The sequence below is a fragment of the Prionailurus bengalensis genome, chromosome A1 (genome assembly GCF_016509475.1).
Source record: "Prionailurus bengalensis isolate Pbe53 chromosome A1, Fcat_Pben_1.1_paternal_pri, whole genome shotgun sequence".
In the NCBI taxonomy this organism is placed as follows: domain Eukaryota; kingdom Metazoa; phylum Chordata; class Mammalia; order Carnivora; family Felidae; genus Prionailurus; species Prionailurus bengalensis.
Window position 1 is genome coordinate 50,117,635 of NC_057343.1, and position 26,580 is coordinate 50,144,214.

Here is a 26,580-nt window from a genome sequence, read left to right on the forward strand (position 1 = left end):
GGTCAAAGAAAGTGAAGCAATAAACTTGCACTCATTGATAGAAAAACAGAAGAATTGTCTTTAATCATTGCCTCCTGCTCTGAAAGCCTTTAGCCTTTTCTTTGTAACTTTTTTGTCATGCTTGTCTTAGTATGCATTGAGTATTATTACTGCTTACCAATATCTGATCCTCTCTGCATGCCGATACAAGAGAAGGCAGCTCTTCTCTGCCCCTTAAAGTTGGGCACGGTCTTAAGACTTGTTTTGGCAGTGATGACTTGGGCTGCATCTTAAGCAGAAGGATTTAATTGCCGGTAGTCTCCACTCCAGCCCCCTTTCAGCTCCAGGGATCATCATGGAAACATGTGCATATGGAGGCTGCTTGTAATCAATGCAGCCCAGAATGCTGAGCCAGCACAAAGAGGAGAGCTGTCCTGCAAGAAATATCTCCTGAATAGTCTTATAGGCATCACCACCTATGACATCCACCTTCCATCCAACCCAACATCTACTTTTTCCCCTACTCACACATCCAGACACCAGACATCACCTCCATCCCCAACCGCATACCAGGCTCACTCTCCATGGGGCTTCACAGGTGCCTTCCTCTCCCTATTGCTCTTCCTGTCGCTCCACAGCTTGAACTTCCCTCATCCTTCGCTACTTGAGTGTCCATTCATTAAGGCGCAACTCAAAAGTCACTCTTCTGTGAAGACGTTTCTCACCAATCCAGAGTTAGCAGGCCTCTCTTTGCTCTCTTTTAATGCATTCCTCTATTATAGCTCTTAACGCATTCTTTGTAATTCTCAAGTGATTTGTCTGTGTCCCCCACCACAAAGAGGGCATCTTGAGAGGGATTACTTTTTTGGCCCATATTTTCCTCCAGCAAGGTAGCTGACGTGTAATAGGTTCTTAATAAATGTTGAATGAATGAACAAATGAATAGCAAATTAGAATTTAAGAACCCGAAGATTCAAATGAGAGTTTTAATATCATAGAGGTGATGTACCAAGTGATTTAGTTAGCTAATTTCATAAACATACTAAATGTATCTACCAGCTAATTATCAAGTACTAGAAAATAATAGGAAGCCTCCCAACAGTTGTAATGGAGCTCCGAATGGAGTGGCAAATAGAGCGCAAGCATTCGTGACTGAATAAAATTCTGAGATAATAACAGGGTTTTCCCTCTATTGTTCCTTTGTTCCCTGTGACCTTCCCTCAGCCCGGGCAGCCAGGGCACTGCATCTCCTCTGCTCCAGTGGAAGGATGACACAGCAGAATACAGATAACAAAAGAGTCCATTCTTAGCCTTCAGGTTTCAAAAACTAAAGATTGGCAAAGGCAAAAGATTTAGAGTATGGGCTCAGACACTGGGTGTTGTATGGAAACCAATTTGTCAATAAATTTCATATTAAATAAATAAATAAATAAATAAATAATAAAAAATTAAAAAAATTTAAATTTAAATTAAAAAAAAAAAAAGAGTATGGGCTCAGAGTCAGTTTCCCTTGCTCTAGATACTTAGAAAAGTTTCCCCAAACTTGGAAGATGGAGATGAAGAAGGAATAAATAAGAGGTAACTACTAGGAAACCAAAATACAATGTATGACTTTCAAACCAGTAGAATATTTATCCATTTGGTGGAAAAGGGAAGAGAAAAAAAAGAAAAAAAAACAACAATGAAACAAAAATAAAGTGTGATAAGTAGAAAACTGAAAACAGTATGGCTGCAGTAACTCCAAATAGCAACTATAATGTGAATTAGTTCACCTAACCCACAAAAAGGTAACAACGTAAAGTTATCCAGGAATCTGTTGTTTACAGAATCAGTTTTACTTATTTTTGTTTGTTTATTTATATATTTTGAGAGACAGAGCGAGGGGAGAGGTGAGAAAGGGAGAGAGAATCCCAAGCAGGCTCCATACTGTCAGCCTAGAGCCCTACCTGGGCTCAAATTCAGGAACCATGAGATCATGACCTGAGCTGAAATCAAGAGTTGGAGGCTTAACTGACTGAGCCACCCAGGCACCCCTACAAAATCACTTTTATCTGTTTTAAAGGATATTTTTTATTTTATTTGTTTATTTATAAACGTTCTTTGAATTTTTTTTTTAATTTACATCCAAATTAGGTAGCATATAGTGCAACAGTGATTTCAAGAGTAGATTCCTTAGTCCCCTTACCCATTTAGCCCATCCCCCCTCCCACCACCTCCATAACCCTCAGTTTGTTCTCCATATTTATGAGTCTCTTCTCTTTTGTCCCCCTCCCTGTTTTTATACTATTTTTGTTTCCCTTCCCTTATGTTCATCTGTTTTGTCTCTTAAAGTCCTCATATGAGTGAAGTCATATGATTTCTCTCTTTCTCTGACTGACTAATTTCACTTAGCATAATACCCTCCAGTTCCATCCATGTAGTTGCAAATGGCAAGATTTCATTCTTTTTGATTGCCGAGTAATACTCAATTGTATATATATACCACATCTTCTTTATCCATTCATCCATCGATGGACATTTGGGCTCTTTCCATACTTTGGCTGTTGTTGATAGTGCTGCCATAAACGTGGGGGTGCATGTGTCCCTTCGAAACACCACACCTGTATCCCGTGGATAAATGCCTAGTAGTGCAATTGCTGGGTCATAGGGTAGTTCTATTTTTAGTTTTTGAGGAACCTCCATACTGTTTTCCAGAGTGGCCGCACCAGCTTGCATTCCCACAAAATCACTCTTAAAACGCAATCATACAGAGGGGCACCTGGGGGACTCAGTTGGTTAAGCATGGGATTCTTGATTATGGCTCAGGTTGTGATCTGAAGGATCAAGCCCCTCTACGGGACTCTGTGCTGACTGCTGGGAGTCTGCTTGGTTTTCTCTCCCCTTTTCTTTCTCTCTCTCAAAATAAATAATAAATAAACATTAAAAATAATTAACAATCATATAGAAACAGTGCAATAAACAAATAGAAGAAAGTATATCAGGCATAGATAAGTGAAAATAAAGCCAGGGTAGTGGTTTCAATATCAAATTAAATAGAAAGTAAACTAATGAAGGGGGTCACAAAGAAAATTTTGCCAGTGAAAGTACTAAGAAGATACTATTTTTTAACACATAGACACTAAGGAAATTGATTCCAAATACATAAAACAAATAAAAGACTGACAGGAAACATAAATACATCAACACTTTTAGTTGATGACTTTAACAAATCATTCTCAGATACAGTAAAATTAAATAAACTAAGAATAATCAAATTTATAAGTTTGATGAGAGTACCTGTGAAGTTTTTATAGAGTACCTGTGAAAGAAACAAAAATTGGCAGTGCACCGTGTCGCACAAGAAACCCATAAATTCCAAAGAATTGCAATCATATAGATCATGTTTTCTGACTTTATTCAAGGAAAATTAAAAACAAAAACATAGGTTTTAAAAATCATTATGTCTGGGGGCGCCTGGGTGGCGCAGTTGGTTAAGCGTCTGACTTCAGCCAGGTCACGATCTTGCGGTCCGTGAGTTCGAGCCCCGCGTCAGGCTCTGGGCTGATGGCTCAGAGCCTGGAGCCTGTTTCCGATTCAGTGTCTCCCTCTCTCTCTGCCCCTCCCCTGTTCATGCTCTGTCTCTCTCTGTCCCAAAAATAAATAAACGTTGAAAAAAAAAATTTTTTTTTTAAAAAAAATCATTATGTCTGAAGAGTAAAAACATAATGTTGGATAATCCTGATCAAAAAGAAAATTGTGAAAGAAAATTCTATTATATGGAATTAAGTGATAAAATGATTTTATGCCAAAACTTGTCGAATACAGGTAAATGTATTGATTAATACAATAAATAATAATAATAAATAAACAATAATAAATAATAAATATTAATAAATAAATAATAATAAGTAATACTAAAACTAAAATAATAAATAATAATGAATAAAATAAATAATAATAAAACTAAAATTTAAAAAAAAGAATGAATGAAAGTAAATTAACTAAAAATTCAACTTAAAAAAGTAGAAAAACTGTCATGGGGAAGCCCAAAGAAATAATTAAGGAGAAAGTAATAGAGATCAATTTAGAAATTAGGAAAATAAAAAATGGGAAAGTAATAGAAATTAATAGCAAATAACAATCTCTTCATGTCTATAAATCATCTGTATTTCTCCTTCAAGTATTTGGTGCTCATATCTTTGCATTTTTTTTCTTAATGTTTTATTTATTTATTTATTTATTTATTTATTTATTTATTTATTGAGAGGGAGAGAGACAGAGAATCCAAAGCAGACTCCACACTGTCAGCACAGAGCCCAATGTGGGGCTCGAATTCACAAAAGAACCCGCAAACCATGAGATCATGTCCTGAAGTTGAACACTTAACCAAGTGAGCCACCCTGGCACCCCGCCCACCACTTTTGGTTAAGTCTGGGTCGAATTACAAAATTATTCTGTATGTGGGCATTAAGGATAATAACATTTTGTCCAAAATATATTTCGTATGTTTTTCCCCGTTTATCATTTATCTCTTTTGAACATAACAAAAAGAAAGAATACAGATTTTTTGTTTCAAACATTCATGGAATATTCAAAGACATTAACCACACCTTACCTTTTGACATTAAGATGTCTTGACAAAAATGTAGGTAATTATTCATTTACGTCAGCCCACACCTCAAATACAGGCATTACTTATTAACACTCTTGACAGATAAATGAGTGGTAAGAATAGAAAAGTGCCATTTTTTTTAAGTTAGGAAACTGAAGCACAAGCTAAGTAGGTAATGAGAGTAACGTGGTAGAACACGAATGGAACGCATGGCGACTGATGGCTAATCAAATGCACAGTCCTTTTGCACACAGAAGGTGATCAATAAATGTCTAGTGGATGAATGGATTTACAGCTCTCTCAAATACCAAAGAACAGAATCAGTTAGTTCCAGAAGTTAAAAATTTTTACAACGGAAACAGATTTTTCTTCTACCATAAGGCTGGGATAATTTTACAATAGCTATTTTTGTCTTACTGTGTAATTCAGAAGTGCCTCAAGTGGTCTGAAAAATTCTGTTGTCATAAAACCTGCTTGAGGGGTAAAAGGAAACAGTTAAAAAGAACATCTATTGGGGCACCTGGGTGGCTCAGTCGGTTGAGCGTCCAATTTTGGTTCAGGTCATGATCTTGCAGTTTGTGAGTTGAAGCCCCTCGTCGGGCTCTGTGCTGACAACTCAGAGCCTGAAGCCTTCTTCACATTCTGTGTCTCCCTCTCTCTCTACCCCTCCCCTACTCATAGTCTGTCTGTCTCTCTCTCTCTCTCTCTCTCTCTCTCAAAAATAAATAAACATTTAAAAAAATTTTTAAAAAGAACATTTATTTAGTGCATGCTTTCAGGTCAGCTTCACCTCAATCAAGGGTATGAAATCAACCACAGGTTTTGAAGTACTATATATTTGAGTGATGATATTAGTATAGTGAGATTAAATATTTTCCCCACTAGACACTCCTTTATCACTGAATGAAATTTCACATTTATGCTCTTCAGAATTATGTAGATTTACATTGATTTAATTGACTATTTCCTCTTGGACTTTGTGAATTTTTTTTGCAACCAAAAGCATATTAATACTGAAAAAAACTGTCCACCTGTGAAAATCTTCTTGTTTAATTACTATTTCTAATGGGCTCTAACAAGATTAAAAAGAAATCTATTTTAAGTCTGCCATGAATGAACTAGTTCGTATTTTCCTTGCAGATTTTACTTTTTTTTTTTTTTTTTTTTTTTTAATTTTTTTTTTTTTTTTTCAACGTTTATTTATTTTTGGGACAGAGAGAGACAGAGCATGAACGGGGGAGGGGCAGAGAGAGAGGGAGACACAGAATCGGAAACAGGCTCCAGGCTCCGAGCCATCAGCCCAGAGCCCGACGCGGGGCTCGAACTCATGGACCGCGAGATCGTGACCTGGCTGAAGTCGGCCGCTTAACCGACTGCGCCACCCAGGCGCCCCTGCAGATTTTACTTTTTAATGCTTATTTATTTTGAGAGAGATAGAAACAGCATAAGCGGAGGAGGGGCAGAGAGAGAGGGAAAGAGAGAATCCCAAGCACAGAGCCTGATGTGGGGCTCGAACCCACAAACTGTGAGATCATGACCTGAGCCAAAACCAAGACTCAGACTGAGCCACCCAGGTGTCCGCATTTCCTTGCTGATTTTAAAATGGATCATTCAAGCTTCTAATACAATAGAGATTAAAATGAACAAATATATAAGTAGTATTTTTAAAACCTATAATTCTTTGGAATAGGCAATATATGTAGATGGTAGAAGATTCAAAAGTTACAAGAAATATAAATACAGCTAAATACAAGCTTACCTTCCACTCCTTTGCCCAGCAACCCATTTTCTTTCTGGAAGCAGCCATTTTTACAGGTTACTATGCATGGATCTGAAAATGAGATAATAATAATGGCCCCCATTTGTTGAATACTTACCTACTCTGCGTGAAGGATTTTCACAACAATCATCTGGGATAAGCAGTACTATTTTTTTTTCCTTTTTTACTAAGGAGATGTATGCCATTTTTGATGTGGCCTCTTCTCTATGATTGGCTGTGGAGAGTCTATTCTGCCAGTCTTTGGGTCATTTTCTGGGCTATTTACACTGATACGGATGTTATCTAAGTGTATCTGTGGAATGAGGTGATCTTAAAACCCTCCTCTTCTTCCATGTTATGTAGAAGCCCCAGATAAGTAGTACTACTATTCTCATTTTATAGGTGAGAAAATAGTCATACAGGCATTAAGAATCATTTTAAGGGTCACACTTTGTATGTAGGATTTGGTTCAAACAAGGGCCACTGCACATATTTGTACAGATTGTATCAAATAGGTAGTATAATAAAGACAAAGTTAAGAAGAAACTAGCTGGCAGGTCGTGATCTCATGGGTTGTGAGTTTGAGCCCTGCATCAGGCTCTGCACTGACAGCACGGAGCCTGCTTGGATTCTCTCTCTCCCCCTCTCTCTCTGCCCCTCCTTCTCTCTCTGTCTCTCTCTCTTTCTCTCAAAAATAAATACATAAATAAACATTAAAAAAAGAAAAGAAGAAAGTAGCTGAACTAGAGTAACAGTTTCTATGCTAATAGAGATTTGATAAAACTTACAATGATGCCCTAAAAGCCTCTTTAGCTATTAAGAGTTACTTTTTTACTTACAGGTGATATTTATTGGATACCTACTGTGGTCCAGGCATTGGAAACATACTTGCCAGCTCCATGGTGTTTGTCCAGTGAAGGTTGCAGATGAGCGAAATGGGGCCATGGGAGGATGCCATAACAAAACTCTAAAATATGTGACTTTGATTCCAGGACCAGGTGGCACATAGGAAGGAAACTGTTAGTGGAGGTTGGAAAAATACCAAAATAATTATTTCTGGAGACTGGAGAAATGGTGAGAAAACTGTTATAGAAGCTTAAAAAATAGTGACTCATGTTATGTAGCAGGCATTCCCTGCTGTAAATGCCTTGAAAGATAGTGTCTTGATGGACTTTGGGGTTTGAGCAGAGATTTCTAAGCAGAAAACTGAGAGTATCAGCCAGTTTATACTATACTGGAATATAAATTATCTCTTATTTACAGCTTCTCAAGCAAGTAAGATTCTCAAATTAAGACACGGCCCAAGGATAAAGGTCAAATCAAAAGTATGGATGTAAGACACTTTTTAAAGGCTTCTAAGGAATTAAAAAAAATTTTTTTTAATGTTTACTCATTTTTTGAGTGAGCCTGAGTCGGGGAGGGGCAGAGAGAGAGGGAGACACCAAATCTGAAGCAGGCTCCAGGCTCTGGCTGTCAGCACAGAGCCTCATGTGGGGCTTGAACTCACAAACCGTGAGATCATGACCTGGCTGAAGTGGGGCACTTAACCAACTGAGCCACTCAGGCGCCCCAAGGCTTCTAGGGAATTTAAATTGGTACTTTATCAGCTAAACAAAACGGTTTCTTGAAAGCTTAAAGATGTAGTCCCACAGAAGCCTGATCCCAAAGTAGCAGTAAATCAGTCTAAAAGGAGAAAACTGTGTTGAAAACAGTTGTGGCTTTGGCTTCTAAAGCATGGAGTGGGATTTGATCTGATATATAGAAAGCCCCCAAAGTTCTTTAGGGAATTGTATTAGCAAAAGTATTGCCAGCCTAGACTCATAGAGACCATGACTATTCAGATTGTAAAGAGGTTTCTGGGCCCCTAACTTTACACAGACAGGAACAGCAGGAAAGTTGTTCAAAGGGCATTTGGGGGGATGCAATGGAATTGGGCATTTGGATTTTAAGTAACTGTGGGATTTTAGAGCAGAGAAATCAGAGGATATTCGAGCAGAGAAATCATACAGTTCTGAACCCTGAGAGACAGATCTGGGCTACATATATAAATTTGAGAGCATTAGCACATAATAAAAATACAAAAGTACAAATCCAAGCTTTCAGCCTTGGTTGAAGTATAGGTGAAATCTTGGGACCCCATATCACATTATTCAATGAGAATCCTAATAGAAGCAGAAAATGGCTGACACAAGTGAGAATGCATGGCACTGGTTTAGTTACACAACACTGTCCTATCAGGCAGGTGTTTGGAAAGAAAAAAAAAATCACCCAAAGTGAGTTCAAATTAAGACGTGAATGAAAGGAATAACAAAGGTGTGGGCAGATATGATGGAAAAAACAGAATATCAAGGCATGGAGAGACTTGCAACAATGGGAAACCATTATTACACCTAGAACCAAAAAGTCAATACTAAAAAATGTCAATGGAACCTCACAGGAGGCATAGCCCAGAAGAGCCTTTAGTTGGGGAGCCACACAGCTACTGCTAGAGATATGACACTGAGCAGGGAAGGGGCAGAGGAGAAATACTCTGACCTTGCTGGCCTCCTGGTTTGCATCTCCTGATGGTATACCTCCCATGGGACAAGCCCAAGGAGCACAGGTGATATAAAGGACAACATTCCAGGGCATAAAGCAAGGAAGAGAAGGACAATGTATCCAATACACAAATGCAGAATAATAAGCACAGGATTTAGGGTAAAGGTGAAGATTTAATAATACTTATAAATCACATATCACCAACCCGCTAAGGATATGTAGCAGTAGCCAGGAGGGAAGGCAGCTATGTTCAATGTACGTATACAGGTTCTGTCCCTTATAAATATGAATTACTGAAGGCACCTGGGTGGCTCAGCCGGTTGGGTGTCAGACTTTGGCTCAGGTCATAATCTCATGGTCCATGAGTTCAAGCCTCACGTCAGGTGCGGACAGGTTGGAGCCTGGAGCCTACTTCAGATTCTATGTCTCCCTTTCTCTCTGCCCCTTCCCCGCTTGTGCTCGCGCTCTCTCTCAATCTCTCTCTCTCTAAAAAATGGATGAACATTAAAAAAATTTAAATATGAATCACTGGACAGTTTGCTGAGAACAACAAAAAGAACCTTTTTTGTGTGATAGTCTACTTTTTCATTACAAAAGGATTATCATCATCTTCTTTGGAATGCAGCATTAACTCAAGACAATAAATACTGCAAAGTTTGTTTTTCATTTTGTTGTGATAATGTGTTAATGCACCACATCAGTGTTGCCTGAAACTTCATTGTTGTAACAGTTGACTCCACACAGCTACGTTGTAAAATATCCCCAGCATTGTGATGACTAAGATACTACTATAAACCTAGTAACTTTCTTCTGTCACTCCACTGGTATTTAATTGGCATGAAATAGATTGTTCATCAGGGTTTGTTAACAGATTTATTTTTTCCTTCCCCTTATAGAATTATTTAAACAAAACAGTCTTTGAGATTCCAGCAGCTTCATGTCAAGACAATGTCAAGTATCTTTCTTACTTGACTTGGATGATAATTACAGTCTCAGGAGCTGATGACATCAACCATAGTGTGCTGACAAAGAGAAGGCAAGATTGCCGAGGAAACCCTGAGGAACATCGACACTTAAAGGAAATACAGACCAAAAAGCCTGGGAAGGATGCACCAGAGACATAGGGGGAATGTGGTATCAGGGACGCCCTGTTTAAGAAGTGGTTCACATTTTTAAATGCGGCATCCAGATCAGACCAAGTGAGAACTGAAGTGGTTCCATTCAGTGTAGCCACAGGCTGGTTTTTGATGACCACAGCAAAAGCCCTCTTACTAGAGCCATAACAGCAGAAGCTAAAATGCTGTAGATCGCAGAATGAATGTGACATGCAGACATGAAAACACTGAGTATGGATGGTGTTTTAGGGATGTTTGGCTTTGAAGAGAAGATAAGGTAGTCGCTGAAGAAGGGGGCATGGTGAAAGGAGGGATTTTTTTCTTTTTCGGTTGGTTTGGTTTCGTTGGTTTTTCGATGGGAGAGAACGTTGAGCATGGTTAAATGCTATTGAGAGAAGTTGAATCCACAACAGAGAGAGGAGCTGATCAATGGATGGAGCATCATGTCTGTTACAGACTGGGTGCTCAGTGTTTATTAAATAAATGACAAATCCCTTGAGAATCAGGGAGGCATTCAATCCAGAAACCAGGTGAAAGGCTTATCTGTAGACAAGAGGTAAGATATCTCTTCCATCAGAAAAGCAAACAAGAGGAAATAAGTGGAGATGCAGGTCCTTTGGTAGATGTGGTATGAAGAACTAGAGAAATTTCCATCAGTTTCTTGAGTGTCTCTTGATTTTGGCTCAGATCATGATCCCAGGATCATGGCATCAAGCCCTGTGTTGGGCTCCACACTGAATGTGGAACCTGCTTAAGATTTTCTCTCTCTCCCTCGGCCCCTCTCCCCTACTCGTGCATTCTCTCTCTGGAAAATAAACTAAAAACATTTCCATCAGATGACTTCTATTTTCTCTATTAAATGAAAGATGGGATCATCCGAGGGAAATAAAAGTAATTGGAATCACTGAGAATAATGAAAAAGGTCTGTGAAATACTTTCATGTTCTGGAGAGATGCTTCAGAGGAATGCCCCTTTAAGCACCTGCCAGCCTCTGCAGTATATAGTGGCTCATGAAAAGGGTTGCCCTGCATATACTCCTGGTACTGGGCCTCAGTATTGAATCCAGTCATCTGGCACCTTTACCTTTTCCTCACTCACTTGAAACTCTAGACCACAAACTTTAATAATTGCTCTCTCCTTTATGTTCCTGATAGTGCTCCACCAGATTTGAAACATGATGGCTCCTGGGAGTCCATGGCCTTCCACAGTTCTGCCTCCCCTCCCCCAGAAAGTGTTACATCGTTCCACCTTGAGGGCATTTCTTACAGTTCATTACGGTACTGAGACCTGCCTACCCAGATACCCACCCAACCATCAGGGCACCCACCAGCCTTCAAAGGAGCAAACTGAGCATAACGTATAAGAAGTAGGGTAGGCCCACTTCATTGTCCACATAGTCCCTTCCCACAGAACTTCAGTCGTCTTTGGGCAGAGTTATAAGGGCCATAGAAACCTCCCCATAAGTCCCTGCTCTAGCCTCCCAAGGGCTTAAACTCTCTACTGTTTCCTGTGGCTGATGGTGGAAAGGACTTCTCTAAGAAGAGATCCTGCTCAAAAGCTACAGCACTATGACCTTAGCCCATGGCGTCAAAGGAAACCCGATCAGGATATTCACAGAAAACCTAACAGCCCCCTGAAAGAGAACATAGTCATAAGATGAGTGGTTTTGTTACACAATCAGAGGAACTGCCAAATCTATATAAGGATAAATATTATAACCCAGCATGAAAATGGAACAGAAGATTCAGTAAACTATATGTTAATTTGCAGTCCTTACCTAACCAATAAACAACATGTGTATAATGCATTTGCTTACAAATTTTAGGGAATCTTAAATCAGTTCTCAAAATTTAGCTTCATAGAAAACTTGGCCAAAATAGCTGATTAACTAGCAGTGAGATTACTGAAGAGAAAATACTGAAAAAGGTGGCCTAGAAAATTCATTTTTAAGCATATGGATTGAAGGACAGGCTGAAAGAAATAAAAACTGATGGCTGAGGAGTTAAAAACAAAACACTCCAGGGAAGCAGTGGGATTTCTTCTGGATTAGTTACTAACTTTCCTCGTCAATTTGCTCTAATATGTGTGGAATAGGTTATTTAGATGAGGCAATATTTTTTTATGGTTATGGCTACAGCTCTAGAGTAGAATTATTAATCTGTATTGGATCATTAAACTCTGTACGTACCTTTTATTAAAATTCCATTCCCTTCTCAGCTACCCATTATGATATTCCATGTTAAAGTAATTCTCCTTGGGACATCTGGAGATGTTCAGTCAGTTAAGCTTCTGACTTTGGCTCAGGTCACCATCTCCCATTTCATGAGCTCGAGCCCCACGTTGGGCTCTGTGCTTATAGCTCAGAGCCTGGAGCCTGCTTCAGATTCTGTGTCTCCCTCCCTCTCTCTCTCTCTCTCTGCCCCTCCCCTGATCATGCTCTGTTTCTCTCTGTTTCTCAAAAATAAAGATTAAAATAAAATAAAGTAATTCTCCTTTGTTAAGTGATCCATTGCTTTCCTCAAAAAAAAAAAAAAAAAAAAGGCAGTGAGAGGCAGATCTCTAAAAGAGATCTTCCTTTTTCTTCTTCTCCTTTTCCTTCTTCTTCTTGTTACTTTGCAATAACAGAAGGATTCCTGGAATAAGGGATGCTAGAAAATCTATCTTTTTGGAGTTCCCCATTATAAAAGTGTGGGAAAACTGATTTAATTTTCCAAACAAGCAGTAGAAAAGAATTGTGGCCAAATATCATGCAAAAAAATATTATGAGAAAAGAAGAAATAAGGAGACTAAAACCCACACACACAATGATGAAAACTCTTCAGAAAGATATGCAAACACATTGTGAAACTGTAAAATCTAATATTTCCAAATAAGCTAAAAATTTTTAAGAAAATATAGCAGCCATTAAAAAAAGACCCACATAAATTAGCATTAGAAAAACTCAAAAACTGCAAAACAAGAACCTGGGGTTCTAAAGCGGGAAACCCAGATTTCTGCTAATCTTCTTTTCATCTGTCCCTTCAAAGACCAACTGGAACCCATTCATCTCTGGGCTAGCTTGGCCTTTGCCATGGCCCTCAGCAATATAGATATGTCATAGCAGATTAAGCACATGATAGCCTTCATTGAACAGGAAGACAATGAGAAAGGAGAAGAGGCAAAGGCAATGTAAAACATTAGAAAGGTGCAATCTTGTGCAAACAAAAAGACTGAACGTTACAGAATATTATGAAAGGGAAAATGCAGATTGTGTAGCAGAAGGAAATTTAAATGTCCAACTTGAATCAAGAAAATTTAAAAGTCCTCTGAGCCAGAAGTGACCTTCTTACTGACCCAAGAAAAGCAAAGTAGATGCCCAGTAAGGTGGTAAAAGATACAACCAGGCACTGAGTGCTGGAAACACTGGTCGTCAAGGGTTTATACCAGTTGCTATAGCTTCTAATGACTGTTTGCTGCAGGAATCAGGATCTCCTTCCATTAAAGGCGGCTGAAGCGCAAAAACTTATCCCTGTAGACAAAATCCCACGAAAAAGATGCTGAGGTCTAAATTGATCAGAGGCCTACTTGTCTGACTAAATAGCTGGCAGTGTTGAAATCCATGATGAGGTCACAAAATAAAGGTTTCCAATACCCTAAAAAGCCAGCTGGATCTCTTAGGTTCAGGAATGATGCCAGAAATATGGTAAGCCTTGTTTGGCATGAATAGCAACAGAAAGGTTTTGGATTAAGCCTTTGAGAGGTGGAGCTTTCTCCACTGCATGTAACTATAATAATAAAGCATCTGATATTTGAAAAAAACAGGATTGTCTAGGTCACTTCCTTTTTGATGTTCTGATATAGTTCTCTATTCATTAGTGGAATACCTCTTCCATAGCTATTGCCTTTGTTCTAATCATTAACATGGGGAGAAAGATGCCCTTGAAATACAGGAACATGCCTCCAATTCTAGAAGTAATGCAACTTTCAGGGGTTCTGAGCATGAGGTAGAGGAGATCAGACAATGGTTGTATGACTTTAATCCAGTTTTCTGCCCTTTTTCTACTTGCAGAGATCTAATTCAGAGAATTCTACGTGAGACAGACCAGGGACTAGACTTGAGTCCCCTCAGTCCTGACCACAAAATCCAGTGTTCCTGGACAGCTGAAACCCTATGCCTGTTGAGTAGCATGTTTGCAGATACGCAGAAGCAGGATGCTTCCCAAAGAAGGGATTCTACTAGGAAGACTGGCAAAGACCCAAGCAAACCAGTCTGCACGAAGGTGGACTCCAGTGCTGCCCTTTCACCTATTTGTTCCCTCATTACAATACTAAAAATCACGCCCAGAGGTGGGGATTTAACACGCTAATGAGACATGTGGTACATGATGAAGCATGTTTTGTCCGCTGTACCTACATGCTTAGATGTCACTCCTTTCCCATGTCAGTCTCTTTAAAACCTTGCCTCAGCCTTTGTTTGGAGAGCCAGCATGAAGGACCCTTTTGTTTGTGCTATGTCCCTTACAGGGGAGCCCAAGCCCCAATAAAAGCCTTGCCTGGAAACTCCAGCTTGGCCTCTAGTAAATTTCTATTGCTTGGAGAGCCCAAGGTCCTGAGTGGGTGACATAAGTACCTTTAAGTCTCTGCTCTTTTGGTTTAAAATGCATGTGGCAAGCATTCATTATTGCAGTAGTAGCTTCACTGTTACTTGGGCCTAGTAGTTTTCCTCATAAGTAAATGTGAAACAGGTTTATGTGAGGAGAAAAATGAAAAAACTCAGGACATAACTAAATATTTCTTAACAAAGCATAAACAAGAAGGAACATAGAGCATATAAAAGCAACAAATAGTATCTTAACAGAAATAGAACTATAAGAGAAGAAAAATGCTAAAAATCAAACAGAAATGAAGGAAAGGGTGAAAAGGATTTGAAAGTAACAGATAAAGAAGACAAAGAAAGTTCCTACATATGAATATCCAGAAATACCCAAAGAAGAGAACCAGAGCAATAGAACAGAACAAATGTGGAAATAATCTAAGAAACTTTTCCTGACCAAAAAAACAAAAACAAAAACAAAAAGAAACCTGGAAAATCTATTGAAAAGCAAATCATGTGCCTGAAAAAACTGACCCCAAAATGGCCGACATCAAGAATTATTCTAGTAAGATGAATGAATTTTAAATGTTTATTTATTTATTTTGAGAGAGAGAGAGAGAGAGCCAGCAGGGGAGGAGCAGAGACAGAGAGGTAGAGAGAGAGAATCCCAAGCAGGCTCTGCACTGTCAGCAAAGAGCCTGACACGGGGCTCAATCCCATGAACCATGAGATCATTACCTGAGCCAAAATCAAGTCAGATGCTTAACTGACTGAACCACTTATACACCCCACTAATGAATTTTAAAGAATAACTTTAAATATTTTTTATATCAAGGAAAAAACCCCAAAAACAAAAATGCAATCACTTATAAGAGAAATGATATCAATTGCCAGATCTTTCTACCTCAACCCTTTATGGGTTAAAGATAGTAGAGTGACATATTTAACACACTCAAGGCAAGAAAATGTGACCTAAGGGTCCTGTACCATGCAAACTTATATTCAAGTATAAAGACCACAGACAAATTGTTATGAACATTCGTGAACTAAAGAAATATTGTTTCCATGCCCCTTCCTAAGATATCTACTGGAGAATAAGCTTCCAACAACCAAAATGACTAGACAGACATCAACATCAGGACTGGTCGGAACCATTACATATATATTGACTTATGGAACTAAGACAAAATAATGGATACAAAGGACAGGGTATAATATGTTATTGGTCACATGCTCTAATGAGGTGGAGAGTACAATTATCAAACATAGGAGGAGGGGGTGTGAAATGGGGAGAACATATGAAAAGTAAAACAGGCAAGCTGACTGCCTTATAGTTATTACCTGAAAATAAGAAGATATTACTTCATATCAGATGCTGGGAGAGAGAGTAAGAGGAGGAAGGAAGAAAAGGTGGTCAGCCAATTTTGATTATTTCTCATAGTAGATAATAGAAAATTACTAAGGGTACAACATAATGGTATTAGTATACAAGCAGCCATCCAAGCAAAACCAAAAATTTTACCAGTAAAAGAAAAGCTGGGGGGGGGGGGATGGAAAGGGAGAGGAAACAAAGATTATTTGTATAGAGCACTTAATATGTATCTATTAATATAATATAAAGATAATATGGCAGTATGAGACCCCTTGCCAGAGCAATTAGGCAAGAAATCGAAATGAAAGCCATCAAAAATTGGAAGGAAAGAAATAAAACTGTTATTTGCAGATTAAACGATATTATACACAGAAAATCCTAAAGACCCCATCAAAAAACTATTTGAACTAATAAAAGAATTCAGTAACATTGCAGGATACAAAAGTAATGTACAAAACTCTGTTGCATTTTTATGCACTAATAATGAACTATCAGAAAAAGAAATTAAGAAAACAATCTCATTCGCAGTTTCTTCAAAAAAGAATCAAATACCTAGGGATAAATTTAACCAAGGAGGTGATAAACTTATACATTGAAAACTGTAAGACATTAATGAAAGAAGTTGAAGAAAGCATAAATAAATGGGAAGATATTCCATGCTCAGGGATTAGAATAATTAATATTGTTAAAATGTAATACTGACCAAAGCAATCTACAGATTCGGTGCAATTTTTATCGAAATTCCAACAGCATTTTTCACAGAAATACAACAAACAATCCTAAAATTTGATATGGAACCACAAAAGACCCTGAACAGTCAAAACAATCTTGAGAAAGAGCACATCATGCCCCTTGATTTCAAACTACTACAAAGCTATAGTAATCAAAACAGCATGGTATTGGCATAAAAACAGATATGTAGATCAATGGAACAGAATAGGGACACCAGAAATAAACCCACATCCATATGGTCAATTAACAAAGGAGGCAAGAATATAAAATGGGAAAGGGACAATCTCTTCAATACATGGTACTGGGAAAACTGGACAGTCACATGAACAAAGAATAAAGCTGGACCAGAATCTTACACCATAAACAAAAATGAACTCATAATGGATTAAAGATTTGAACCTAAGACCCATAACCATAAACCTAACACCCCTAGAAGAAAACATAGATGGTAAGCTTCTGCAGTTCTTTTCTTGATAGTAACAGTTTTTTAAAATGGCACATCTTATGGCACAAAAACAGACACATAGACCAATGGAATAGAATAGAAACTCCAGAACTAGACCCACAAACGTATGGCCAACTCATCTTTGACAAAGCAGGAAAGAACATCCAATGGAAAAAAGACAGCCTCTTTAACAAATGGTGCTGGGAGAACTGGACAGCAACATGCAGAAGGTTGAAACTAGACCACTTTCTCACACCATTCACAAAAATAAACTCAAAATGGATAAAGGACCTCAATGTGAGACAGGAAACCATCAAAACCTTAGAGGAGAAAGCAGGAAAAGACCTCTCTGGCCTCAGCCGTAGCAATCTCTTACTCGACACATCCCCAAAGGCAAGGGAATTAAAAGCAAAAGTGAATTACTGGGACCTTACGAAGATAAAAAGCTTCTGCACAGCAAAGGAAACAACCAACAAAACTAAAAGGCAACCAATGGAATGGGAAAAGATATTCGCAAATGACTTATCGGACAAAGGGCTAGTATCCAAAATCTATAAAGAGCTCACCAAACTCCACACCCGAAAAACAAATAACCCAGTGAAGAAATGGGCAGAAAACATGAATAGACACTTCTCTAAAGAAGACATCCGGATGGCCAACAGGCACATGAAAAGATGTTCAGCGTCGCTCCTTATCAGGGAAATACAAATCAAAACCACACTCAGGTATCACCTCACGCCAGTCAGAGTGGCCAAAATGAACAAATCAGGAGACTATAGATGCTGGAGAGGATGTGGAGAAACGGGAACCCTCTTGCACTGTTGGTGGGAATGCACATTGGTGCAGCCGCTCTGGAAAGCAGTGTGGAGGTTCCTCAGAAAATTAAAAATAGACCTACCCTATGACCCAGCAATAGCACTGCTAGGAATTTATCCAAGGGATACAGGAGTACTGATGCATAGGGCCACTTGTACCCCAATGTTGATAGCAGCACTCTCAACAATAGCCAAATTATGGAAAGAGCCTAAATGTCCATCAACTGATGAATGGATAAAGAAATTGTGGTTTATATACACAATGGAATATTACGTGGCAATGAGAACAAATGAACTATGGCCTTTTGTAGCAACGTGGATGGAACTGGAGAGTGTGATGCTAAGTGAAATAAGCCATACAGAGAAAGACAGATACCATATGGTTTCACTCTTATGTGGATCCTGAGAAACTTAACAGGAACCCATGGGGGAGGGGAAGGAAAAAAAAAAAAAGAGGTTAGAATGCGAGAGAGCCAAAGCATAAGAGACTGTTAAAAACTGAGAACAAACTGAGGGTTGATGGGGGGTGGGAGGGAGGAGAGGGTGGGTGATGGGTATCGAGGAGGGCACCTTTTGGGATGAGCACTGGGTGTTGTATGGAAACCAATTTGTCAATAAATTTCATATAAAAAAATAAAAATAAAAAAAAATAAAAAATAAAAAAAATAAAATGGCACATCTTAAATATTCCTTTGCCCTTTCCCCTGGCATAGGAATGTGAAATACAATAAGACATGTAAGTGCTTTTCTTTCATCAGTGTTCCTCATGTGCTGAAATAGTAACTAGCCAAAGATGAATAGCTACTTTCTTCTAGGGGCACTTATAATTCAAAAGAACATAAATCAAAGTCAAGTTAATCAAGCTATGCAATCCATTATATTTAGTATTTCTTTGTGCTATGAAATAGTGGTTAAATCCACAGCTGGAATACCCCCTTATCAAATAAAGACCCTAGTAAAATCAGCGTACTTGTTTGAGAATGACACATGAAATTATAAAATTCCATTTAACCTATTTCACACGTAAGAAGTTTCTTATTCAAATTCGAAAACGTAATATTTAAGTTCCAAAGTTCTTGATCAGTGAATTCTTAATCAGTATAGTAGAGTATATAGGCTAAATTTACACTAGCATCATTCATTACTTGAGAACTAATAAAATTAATGAACTAGCACTAAAGCAGGTAGATTATTTCTTTAGGCAAATATATAAGGAGCTTTATAATAAGTTATTTCCAGAGTGTTTAGATAAGTTTAATTATCTGGGTGTGGAAAAAAAGTTAACATAGCAGTCCTAACTGCTTATACTTTAAAAATCCTTCTTGGGGACACATAGTCAGTTAAGCGTCCGACTTTGGCTCAGGTCATGATCTCACTATCTTTGAGTTTGAGCCCTGCATCAGGCTCTCTGCTGAGAGCTCAGAGCCTGGAGCCTGCTTCAGATTCTGTGTCTCCCTCTCTCTTTGCCCCTTCCCCACTCACGCTCTGTTTCTCTCTCCCAAAAATAAAGAATAAAAACATTTAAAAAATTAAAAATCCTCCTTATAGTGTTGGCCCTTAGTTGGCATCTGGGCACATGGATTTCAAGAAGCTTCCTACCACTAACTGGTATGAGTGGTTCAGTGTCCAAACTGTTTGTACAAACAAGATCATCTTCTGCTTTTCTTCTAAGAGATTGAAATTTAGGTATGTGCAAGACAGGGAGTAATATGATCAGAACCCAATAGAAACCCTGGGTGTTCAATCTCTAATGAGTTTCCCTGATTGGCAACATTTCCCACAATTTGTCCCACCTTGTTGTTTGAAGAATTAAGCACATCCTGTGTGACTCCAGTGGAAAAGGAATCTTGAAAGTTTACATCTGGTTTACTTAGCCCCATGTCCCTTTTCTCTTTGCTGGTTATGCTCTGTATCCTTTCACTATAATAAATCATAACCATGAGTATAACTACACTCTGAGTCCTGGGAGTTCTCCTAAGGAATTACCAAAACTCAGAATGGTCTTGAGGACTCCCAACACAATCCCCTAATCTACTTTTACAAGAATCATTCAATTTGATGATTAGTTGTGTATACCTCAATATAGGAAATGACTTCTACAGGCATTACTAATGAAAATGTAGGGATTCCCTAAGCACTACAAATCAAGAAATCTACACAATTGATTTTAATTGTAACTTAAGAGTTTGGTTACAGTGGTGTAACCAATGTTATGAACCATTGGTAAGAAATTCTCTTTCCGCTGTTGTCAGGATGTTATCTAAAATGACATCCTGACATTCTAGAGTGCCCTCTATTAGGTGGGAGCCCTGAGCAAAATTCAGATCTCTTTTGACTAAATTATGCTTACCTTAAACTGTATGTTTTGCTTTTATTATATAGTGACTCTAATGAGTGGTTGAGGGTTTTTTGTTTTTTTTTTAAACTAGAAAACTAATAGTCAAATTACAATCCAGTCTAAACCACTGTACAAGATAGTATCTTATACATATTTCTCTGCACTAAACTCAGCTATACTATTTTCTGACTCGTATTTTTTTTAAGTTTATTTATTTTGAGAAAGAGAGAGAGAGACAGTGCAAGCGGGGGAAGGGCAGAGAGAGAGGTAGAGAGAATCCCAAGCAGACTCTACACTGCCTGCACAGAGCCTGACGTGGGACTCGAACCCATAAATCATGACATCATGACCTGAGCCGAAACCAAGAGTCAGATGCTTAACCGACTGAGCCACCCAGGCGCCCCTGTTTTCTGACTCGTATTTTTAACATGACCTAAATTCCTCAGTATTTTTCTAACTCTTTTACTGTTTATATTACTGCCAGACATTTCAAAACTTTTCAGATGAGGCATGCAGGAAGGAACTTTTCAGATAAGCTGTACAGGAAGGGAGAAAAGAAGTACTGAATCTGTAAAACATCCAAAGAAAGATTAGTGGGAAAAAAACGGCAAGCAGTTAACACTGGAAAGTGGGAACCAAAGACTGAAAATTCTAAGTGATTAAACACTTTTAAAATCAAGGCAGCATGTTGGAAGTTTCATTTCCTTTGAATAAATATGACTATTTTACCTTTTTTCCTCATAAATCTGATACTTATGTTAACTTGTCAACAGCAGAATATATGAAGACACTTGGGTTTATGCTTGAACTCAAGGCAATTCCCTTTTGGAAACTAAAAGTTCATTAATACATATTCCAACTTAAGAATACGTTTTTCTTTTTCTCAAAAGTTTACATACATTTAAGAGCAAGTGTTTGAAACTTGGAACACATTTTTCCACAGAAATGTTATTACAAACAGTGGTTAATTCCCAGGCATCCCAGTAAACTCAATAAACTCATAAAGAACAAAAGTAGACATTTGTGATGAAAATGGTGTAAACATGAAAAGATGCTCAACATCACTCCTCATCAGGGAAATACAAGTAAAAACCACACTGAGATACCACCTCACCCCAGTCAGAGTGGCTAAAATGAACAAATCAGGAGACTATAGATGCTGGAGAGGATGTGGAGAAACGGGAACCCTCTTGCACTGTTGGTGGGAATGCAAACTGGTGCAGCCACTCTGGAAAACAGTGTGGGGGTTCCTCAAAAAATTAAAAATAGATCTACTCTATGACCCAGGAATAGCACCGCTAGGAATTTACCCAAGGGTTACAGCAGTGCTGATGCATAGGGGCACTTGTACCCCAATGTTGATAGCAGCACTCTCAACAATAGCCAAATTATGGAAAGAGCCTAAATGTCCATCAACTGATGAACAGATAAAGATGTGGTTTATATATACAATGGAATACTACTTGGCAATGAGAAAGAATGAAATCTGACCATTTGTAGCAACGTGGATGGAACTGGAGAGTATTAATGCTAAGTGAAATACGTCAGGCAGAGAAAGATACCATATTTTTTCACTCATATGTGGATCCTGAGAAACTTAACAGAAGACCAGGGGGGAGTGAAAGGGGGGGAAAAAAAGTTACAGAGAGGGAAGGAGGCAAACCATAAGGGACTCTTAAATACTGAGAACAAACTGAGGGTTGATGGGGGATGGGGGAGAGGGGAAAGTGGGTGATGGGCATTGAGGGCACCTGTTGGGATGAGCACTGGGTGTTGTATGGAAACCAATTTGACAATAAATTATATATAAAAAAATAAATGAACACTTAAAAAATAAACGTTAAAAAATAGTGTAAAACCCTACTATGAAAGAAACCTTGCCTTTTAAATTCAAAAGTTAAAATTAAACATGCAATTTAAATTGAAAATAGCATAACCAATGTTACACAGTGAGCAGGGCCTCACTTTGGGCTTCTGCATATCCTTAAACATTGCAAATGGGGAGGGAAAAGTGGAAGATTTTGAACTCAGGTGGGTGGGCCTTGGAGAGACCTTATGCACAGTCTGGAAAGGAAAGTACGTTGTATTTACCCAGACTGGGGTGGGGGTGGTTTCTACTCTGATTTCTGGGAGTACAATGATGTTGGTACACCATAGGAGAGTAAAAGGGATGGAAAGGGGATTTTGGCTTCTCAAAATCCTAGAATCATTAACGTGCTACTATCTCTGGGCTGCTGGTAAGCATGAATGACCAGTTGGCTAACTCTTCAAGCAGGGGGTACCTAAGTACCCAGGTGGGTAGCCGCAGGCTGTGGATCTGGGCATCTCTAGCAGAGAAGCAACGTGGATTCACACAGGAGACCTGTGAAAATGCTGACGGTGTGAAGAAGACATAAATAACCAACATGGAAGATCAGAAGAGGAGACAAAAGTGTAAGAGGTGTTTCCTGCGTGGCACCAGCCGACGTTAGCCCCAACTGGGCTCACCGTCTCTAAAACATGGCTAGGCCTGTGTTTGATGTATTTCAGGTTTGTCTATCCTGGTTTGGGGAGGCACTTCACAAGTAGTCCTCATTCTAAACACTACACATTTGTTAAATTAAAATAAGAAAATATTATACCATAAAAAGAATTATAAGAATTTTTCAAAAGCATATTTAAAACAAATGTTTTTAAAACTCCTATATTTTGGGGGCACCTGGGTGGCACAGTTGGTTAAGCGTCTGACTCTTGATTTTGGCTCAGGTCATAATCTCATAGTTCATGCATGAGTTCAAGCCCTGCGTCAGGCTCTGTGCAGACAGCATGGAGGCTGCTTGGGATTCTTTGTCTCTCTGCCCTGCCCCGCCACCTCTCTCAAAAATAAACATTTTTTTAAAAATCTTATGTTTTCAAGTATTTAAAAAAATTTTTTTAATGTTTATTTTTGAGAGAGACAGCATGAGTGGGGAAGGGGCAGAGAGAGGGAGACACAGAATCCAAAGCAGGCTCCAGGCTCTGAGCTGTCAGCACAGAGCCCCACGTGGGGCTCAAACTCACAAACCGCGATAGCATGACCTGAGCCCAAGTCGGACACTTAACTGACTGAACCACCCAGGTGCCCCTCCAGTTTTTTTTTTAAACCATACTTATTTATCATGAACCATAAACTTAAACAAAATAAATTTTTTAACTTGCTCTTCTTCCCCCTCTCCAGACAACCTCTCCACTAATGCTTACAAGCTGGTAGACATCCTTCTGTACGTTTGTAATTTTCCACTAAGTATTCAAATACATATGAATTTGAATAATTCATTTTTTATGACATAAATATATGTACTAATAATATCTCAAAAGCAAATCTTAGTAGATATATGATATGCTATATAGCATAGAGAGGCCAAATTTATTTAACCATTCATTTATTGACAGGTATTCACTTTTTTCCTTTCTTTTGCATTTTTGCCACTGGAAATACTACAATAAAATTCTTTATACATGTATTTTCTGTTATTCAAGTTTATGCTCACTCACCCCAAATATCTCACCAGCTTATGACAATAAAAGTTGGCTTCTGGTTCCCACCACTGCCTAACTCAAGGTGGGCTATTATTACGAGGCATTTGCCTCCAGTAGTGATTCAGGGATCCATCTTACGGTTTTGCTATCTTGGAGTCCTTCATTTCCAGCAGGAAGGATGTGAGAGAACTTGGAAGATGAGAAGGATTTTTTTAACTAAAATTCTTTATTTCAGTGTATTGACACAATGTTACATTAGTTTCAGGCGTCGAACACAGTGAGTTGACAAGTCTGTATGCTACGCCATTTTCACAAGTGTAGCTACCATCTGTCACCATACGATCTCATTGACTATTCCTTATGTTGTGCCTTTTATTCCTGTGACTTAATCATTCTGTAACGAGAAGCCTGTATCTTCCACTCCCCTTCCCCCATTTCGCCCATCACCACCTTCCCTCTCCTCTAGCAGCCATCAGATAGTTCCCTGTATTTACAGGTCTGATTCTGCTGTTTATTCATCTGTTATACTTTTTAGGTTCCACATCTGAATGAAATCATATATTTGTCTTTTTCAGTCTTATTTCACTTAGCAGAATACCCTCTAGGACCATCCATGTTGTCACAAATGGCACAATCTCCTATTTTATGGCTGCATAATATTCACACACACACACACACACACACACACACACACACACACACACTTTATCCATTTGTCTACTGACAGACACTTGGGTTGCTTCCATATTTTGACTATTGTAAATCATGCTGCAATAAACATAGGGGTGCGTATATCTTTTCAAATTAATGTTTTCATTTTCTGTGGGTAAATACCCAGTAGTAGAATTATTGCATCATATGGTGTTCCTATCTTAAATTTTTTGAGGAATTTCCATACCGTTTTCCACAGTGGTCATCCCAGTTTATATTCCTACCAGTGGTGAGTGGGAGTTCCTTCTTCACATCTTCATCACTTGTTATTGTCTTTTTGATGTTAGTCTTTCTGACAGGCGTGATATCTCATTGTGATTTTGATTTGCATTTCCCTGATGATTACTGATTTTGAGCATTTTTCATATGTCTGTTGGCCAGAAGATGAGGATTTATGAGGAAAACTGGATGTGGCTTAGGATGCTTCTGCCCAGATTCCATTGGCTACAACCCAATCATGAGATCCTTACCTAATTGCAAAGGGAGGCTGGAAAATGCAGTCTGCCTGTGAGGGCAAACAGCGGAAATGGATGAGCATTCAACCACTTTTGCCAAATACCCCTTTACATACTTGTAACTTTATTTCAAATGGTTTATTTCTGGACTGACATTTCTGGACTATGAAATTGCTACATCCTGTGCGTGATCACTTTGCAAAAGACCATAATAACTCCTATTTCTGTCAGCGGATTAAAAATGCTCAGCACCATTCTTGCTGTTCTAAATCTCCCCTCTTGAAGTGCTAACAGACTAGAAACTGAATTGACTAGATTCTTATGTCAACAGGGTCCTGGTTTACCTTCCACCAATGAGAGGCATTCTTGCTGTGACATTAGGAAGGGCAAAGAAAGCAAGCAGCTTTTATTTCATTGCACATGTGGACAGCAGAAATGGCACATGCACCGGCTTCCAAGTAATGTTCTGCATTGTGCAGTTTATTGGCAACGGTTTGGCCTGAAATTCCTGCACCACTGGATTTCTAGAAGCCAGGAGGAACTTCTACTGACTTGTTTCCTTAGTCTGACGGTTTAGGGAGCATATCATTTCTTACATAAAATCTCTTCCTACTTGAAATATTTAAAGTAATTTGTTTTCCAGACCAAGAAGTAACTTCTACATCAACCCAGCATGTCTTTTGTCTTTAATGACCTTTTTTTCCACATATAATTTTTTACTTCTTGTATTTTAAATGTATCTGTTGTACATTATAGTTGTGGAGTTGTTTACCTTAGTTAACATAAATATTTTGTAAAACTTCTAAATTTTATAATTTAAAGTCATTTAATCTACCTGGAATTTACTTTTGTCTACATTGTGACAGCTAGTATAACTTATTAAGTAAATCACATTTTCCCATCCAACTGAAATACCATCCATGTCCCAAATGTCTTGATCGATTTCTAGGCCACCTAGTATATTCTAGTGGTGTAGTTGTTTATTCCTAAGCAATGCCATATAGTGCTGATTGCTTTGGCTTTATGAAATATTTTCACAACTGCTTTATAAATTTAAATTCAACAGAAATCATCTAACACAGTAATTTGTGCTACCAGGTTAACTCAGTTTATATAGAGGGCTCAAAATAAAACTTATTTTTCTATCTCTGAGCATGTACTTGAACTTCCTATAAATGTTAATAACAAACAACTGTTTTAAGGCAGCAATGGTCATTCCTAACCTGATCTAAATGCTTGAGAGGGAGCAGGCTCACTATTCTCACCAGTTGCTGTTATTATAAGTGAATACTGAAAAACTGAATTTGAAATGTTATAATAATCAAATACTACCTTTTAAAAAATGTATACGTATTTTATATATAGGACTCCATAAAAGATTTTGTTTATAAAATGGGTAGCATTATTAATAAAATTTAAAACTCTTGGTCTAGGGGTGCCTGGGTGGCTCAGTCAGTTAAGTGTCCGACTTCAGCTTAGGTCATGATCTCACAGTCCATGAGTTCGAGCCCCGCGTCGGGCTCTGTGCTGACAGCTTGGAGCCTGGTGTCTGCTTCAGATTCTGTGTCTCCCTCTCTCTGACCCTCCTCCGTTCATGTTCTGTCTCTCTCTGTCTCAAAAATAAAAAAATATCAAAAAAAATTTTAATAAATAAATAAA

The 26,580-nt window shown here is 38.4% G+C and overlaps 1 protein-coding gene and 1 pseudogene across 1 annotated transcript in view; both read left to right on the forward strand.

The window, feature by feature from the left end:
* UCHL3 (ubiquitin C-terminal hydrolase L3) overlaps positions 1–26,580 on the forward strand; it is a 102,696-nt gene that overhangs the window by 2,339 nt on the left and 73,777 nt on the right. The window lies entirely within an intron of this gene.
* On the forward strand, positions 12,392–15,042 carry LOC122483528 (annotated as a pseudogene).